This window comes from Lathyrus oleraceus, chromosome 7, assembly GCF_024323335.1.
Source record: "Lathyrus oleraceus cultivar Zhongwan6 chromosome 7, CAAS_Psat_ZW6_1.0, whole genome shotgun sequence".
Classification (NCBI taxonomy): domain Eukaryota; kingdom Viridiplantae; phylum Streptophyta; class Magnoliopsida; order Fabales; family Fabaceae; genus Lathyrus; species Lathyrus oleraceus.
Genome location: NC_066585.1, coordinates 440327143 through 440332987, shown reverse-complemented (window position 1 = coordinate 440332987; position 5845 = coordinate 440327143). Strand labels below are relative to the sequence as shown.

At 34.6% G+C, this 5845-nt stretch overlaps 1 pseudogene; it reads right to left on the bottom strand.

Annotated features, from left to right (window-relative positions):
* Positions 1–1456: 1456 nt before the first annotated feature.
* On the bottom strand, positions 1457–2648 carry LOC127104233 (cellulose synthase-like protein H2; annotated as a pseudogene).
* Positions 2649–5845: the final 3197 nt, after the last annotated feature.

Genomic DNA, 5845 nt, shown 5'->3' with positions numbered 1-5845 from the left:
TATGTGAAAAATAATTGCTACCGTATTTTCTCCATTCCTTCTATCGCCAATGTTCTGGGAAACTTAAATTCTACACCACTGTAGTTACGAGGTATTATCTGCTTTGGGTGTGAGAACTCTCATGACTTCGTCCTTTAGAGAATACACCTCGTTCTATATGAGTTGGTATTGGTAATGATTATTTCTTTTTATTCACCACAAGGACCTTTTTTTGGCGAAGTGGGGGTTGTGTCACGTATAGTGCAACCAATCATAGTAAGCATGACATCATTGATAACATTTTATCGAATGGACAACATTAAAATGCATCCTCATTATTTTCTATTTGTTCGTTTCACATCCAAGTTCTACAAATATATAATCTTGTACCGACGAATGATCAGATCGACATACACCCAATGATCTTGGTCTCTCACGTCAACATGAAATGTGTTTATGTATTCTTGCATGCTTGGTCGTTCGAAAGCATGTTGAAACAACATGATCTCTATTGTCGCTCTAGGGTAGCTATTATCGCAAGCTTTTGAAATAGTTGTTCTGAGGATCCCGCCAATCATATCGTGATTTCGAAAACCTTAACTTTATTTCACTTTCTTCTTATGCGGATCAAAGAGAATTCAGTTGTGAAGACTCTTCCTTGCATGATGATTTTCTTCTAGCTTCATCGATGCCAAGAATTGGAAGTGGCGCTAGGCTAGGAGGTTCAAAGGAATTCTTAATAAAATTTATCATCTCCTACCTTAGTGTTCCATTATGAAAAATTGGGTTTTGCATTAAACAAGATCTGATAGTGGAAATTCACGAGAATCACAAGTCAACTCCCACAGACAGTGCCACTGTTCAGGATCGGAACCAACATTATGTGTGAATTGCGATGATGAACTCTTGATGCGGTATTCTAAGCCTCTTGTACGATGAAAGGCCCAAGCCAGTGGCTACGTCTAAAAAGAGGTAAAGTAAAGTATGAAAAATGTGTGTACCTTGAGTTTTGCACATGTAGAAACATATATACATCTGGATAAAATAACTATTGTGTTTTCATTGGAATATCAGGTTGACACCCTTTATTGAGCCTTCGACTAACACATAACAATACTTAAGAAAACATTTTTGTTAAAAAAATATAAAAATACAAATAATAAAATATTTTTTAAAAACTAAAATAAATGGGGCCTTAATCTTTTAATTAATTGATTATCATTTTATGAAGAGCCAACCATTTCAGCTTAAAAAAATTCAATTTCATTCCAATCCTTTGGAAACACTTAAACCTAATAAGCATATTATTTAAACTTGCTTGCAAAAAGAATAAGCTGCATTTTGTTAATGAAATTCTTCTCAAACAAGAACCAACAAGTGCATAGTTTTCACCCTCGAACAAGTGCTACACTTTGCAAATGATTTACAATTTTTAAAGAAATGTTCTAAAAGACATTTGTATCCTAAATAGCACATATCAAGGAGAAATTGTCCTTCTACATAGAAAGACAAACAAACATATCAAAGTTTCTCCTTTTCGTATTGTAGACAAAGGAATCCCATATTTTCCTGTCTCAAACAATCCTCTAAGAAATGACCAGTAACATATGATCAAATAAATAGTACACAACATTTCAAACATTCCACACTCATAATTCCCCCTTAATCCTGGTTTCTGAAACCTCAACATCTTGATCAATATTGTTGTCAATTGCATTAGCAAGACAGTTGTTCCCGGCAAAAAAATCAATGACTCGTCGAACGTGTGTCTACCAGCACTCTTATCACTCCCATCGTTGGTAAATGGGAGAATATCTTTCTTTGTTATGTCAAAAACAGTGTTGGATATTCCCAATAATTTTAGTAACATGGTAATAAATCCACATAATCCAACATTCATAGGTGTTATCATTGACATTCTTTGACTATTCCACCATGCTCTAATTGTCATCACTGAAGTCAAATATTCATATCGAGTATATAAATTGTAAACCACAATTATTGTTATAGGAATATATATTTCCTGATCCTGAAATCAAACAAAAGATAAAAGTTTGTTATTATGTTGTCATTAGTCTGTCCATATATGTAGTATTAGCACCAGAGTCGTCTTAAGTTTTTAGAGCTTTAGTATAATTTATCCACACTTCAAACGTGGCAAAATTACCAGAGGCTCTATTTGGCCACGATTTAGTCATCTTAAATTTCAGACCTTATATAATAGTATGTCTTGCATTCGTTAAAGACAATTATGTGAAGCACCAGAGCCTCTTTGACGACATGCAAAGCGGGCTACCATACATGACCTACAATTTGTTAAAGTTAAATTGTAACTAAGTAGACTCTCAATATTCGTTTTTGTCATGATTTAAAATAGACTTACCTACCTCACGAAACTTAAAACGACTCTTTGTAACACTAATACTAATAGATATGTGCGTATTTTTCACTACTCACCTTTGGCAAGAAATAGGAGCTGGTAATGATGCAATAAGCAATGAGACAAGAGTAGCATACTTGAGCAACTGGGTTGAAGCCCAAATTAATGATCCACATATAAGCTAAGAATTCTCAAAAAGAAAGTTTTGCAAAAAGGGTACAAACATAGGATAATGTTTGCTAAAGAAGATTTCAAGCATTCATGTGGCCCATCTATTTTGTTGTGACATACTTGTTAGATTATCACTTGGAGCACAACCTATGAAAGCAACTAGATTGGGTGTACAAAATTCTGATCTCCAACCTTTTTCGTGCATTTTCAGCCCAGTTAAGATATCTTCTGTTATTGACCCATACATCCAGCAAATCTAAAATTCCACAAATAGCAATTTTTAATTCCATAAGTGTTGGTGTTGGTTTCACTCACCAACACTAACACATACGCGTATTTTTTTAGAGGTTTTAGTGCTACAACAGAAATATACATTGAATTATAAGTTTATGTGACAAACCTGTTTATCTAGAACAGTTCCATATTCATATCCATAACAAGCAACTTGACTATCTTCTTCAATTCCCTTTTTGACATTAATGCCAGTAGGTGAATTTGTCCTCCCTTCCAACGCATGAACAACTCATTTCGTAAGTTCGTTGGAAGTTCCATGTTTTTTATAACTCCTCATCTGATAATTTGTATAACCTGTAAGACCCTAATTTTGACCCTAAGATCCCTCATGGCATCATATCATTGCTCATTGCATTTGCCTCAAGGATCATAGCATCTTGGCTCCTTACCCTTGGGTTGGGACTTGTGTGAGTTAGTTTGAGACCACCAAGCATGCTTGAATTGTATATTATTGTTTTTCTTAATTTTTTTACTAACCAAAAGCACAAAAATATGTCACTAACTTGTTTGTTTTGAAGCTCAAGCAGTCATGTGATCCAAGGCTCCTAGGAGGCCCCCATACTCAAAGAAATGGCCAGATGAAGATGAAAGCAAGCATGGAAATGGTTCCCAAAGCTCTAAATCATCATATATGTCTCCCAAGTATCTCAATTTGTCAATTTGATCAAGATAAACCAAAGGGCTTGAGGATTGTTTCCCAAGGAAACCCTAATTCAACTGTGCATTGAATGTGCCTTGCTCATGAAGCAACCTCAACCTATGATCAAATACAATCAAGGGAAGTTCTTTCATTCATTATTTTATGCATATATAAGCCTATGTGAGTGTCCTCAATCATTTATTCATAAAGATTGGAAGTTTGGACTTGAGAATTTGACCAGTCAATTCATCTGACTATTTTGAAATCCACTGAGACCTAACTCTTGATGTGTTTGTGAAATGATGATGACCCCAACTTGGAAGGTCATCATTCATTTCAAAACATTATAGGTCATTTTGATTGAAACCCTAATTTTGGGTCAACTTCCCAAGGACCTAACTCCTTCACTCTTTATGATTTTGATGTGAGACGAAGTGCATTGGAAATTTTAAGATTTATAATTCAAATGTTATGTTGGACAAAATTTCATAATCCTAAAAGAAACACATGTGATAATACAAAACATTATAGGTCACTTTGGACCAAAGCCATTGAATCTTAAAAAAGTCCAACTTCAAGTGCCCATAATTTTCTCATAAAAAATCCAAATTATTCAAAATTTAATTCCAAATTGATTTTCTTGAAACGATATACAACTTTGATGTTGGAGGTTTTTCCATTTGAGGCTTGCATCATTAAAACAGAAGGGCTTGAAGTTGGTCCTTTTTGGCAAAATGTTCAAATACATGTTTTGTACCTTGAACTTCATGGCCAGTTTTCACAATTTTCCAAACTCCAAATGGATTTTTGTTCAACATAACTTTTGTTCCTTATGTCAATACCTTTCCAACCATTACCCATATGCTTATGTTTGGATTTTCCAAATGAGATTTTCGAAGAGGAGAACAATTATGATTAATTATGCATTTCATGTTAAATCTTCATGCACAATCCATTGCCTTGCCATATGCACATCCAAACTTGATTCATTTGAGTTCAACATGCAAAACCAATTGATTTTGGGCCTCACATGCGCCTGTACAGGCCCATGCATGGAGGACCCAACTTCATGCACACACGAGTTTTCCATCTCCTTGCATCAGCTGTGGCTATAAATAGAAGGCATTACCTCACTCAAATCTCAACCTGAAGGCGCCTGAATCTCTGTAGAAATGATTCCCCACCCTCTCACCAAAGGAATTCTGAAATTTCACTTCTCTTTTCAAGCTTAAATTTCAACTTCCCTGGTTGATCTTTAGCTTCTAATTCCTTAGCCTTGCTTCATTGTCACTTCAAGATCAAGCTGCAATCAAGAATTGGATTGATTTTGCTCATAAAAGCTGCTCTACAAAGGTTTATACCTCATCTATTTTGCTTCGAATCTCACTGATTATTGTGCATTGCTTGTGTTGGTTTGCATTTCTGAAGTCCTCATGTGAGAGGCAAGCCAAGGGTGGCTTTAATTTTGTGAATTGGTGAACATCAGATTGAACACCTAGTTTTTCAACCTCAGATTTCTTCTTCTATAAGAATCTTGAGCAAAAACTAAGGTCACAGGGGTGATGTACATTACCCCAACTTTCATTTGGTATATAGATCGCGTGTTATAGTTGAGGTTGTAAAACCTGCAACTGGTGGCCGGACTGAGCCTTCTCACCGGAGAAGACGGTGGTTTTCACCACCGTCCCCACGCGTTCAAACCTTGGTCGTTGGATGTTGATTCCCAGATTTAATCCTAGCCTTGCTTTGTTATGACTTTCTTTAATGCTGCGTACCACGCGTTAGACCAAGGTGTATCATGAGCGCGCGCTTCCTGGCCTTCAGATGGTCCACGTCAATTAGTGAGGTTGGATCTGACGCCTGTGGATTTTTCTAATTTCTTAATTTCTGTTTTAATTTCTTTTATTCCATTTATTTTCAAAAATTCATAACTTCTTTATTTGGAATCACAAAAATATGGGACCAATTGCAAAAAATTTCTCTTAAATTCTAGTTTCATAAAATGATTTTTAATTATTTTTGTGATTCCATTTAATATTTTTTGTGAATTATTTCATTTCTGATTGTTTTTAATTCATTTAAAATACCATCTGATATTCAAAAATTCCAAAAATATTTTCTTAACATCTTTGGATGATGATGAATCTATGAAAAATATTCTCATCAATTTCTTAATTGATTTGAGATTTATTTGAGATTTTAGTCCAATCATGTTATTTTTCTTCATTTTTAATTGTTTAAAATTAGTTTCTGTTTTCAAAAAATGTTGAGAAAATTTGTCAAATCTTGTTTGACCATGTTAGACTTATGATGATCCAATTTGACTTATCCAAGGTGATTTGAATTGGATTTGAAGTTTGACCTTTATTTGTTCATTTTAT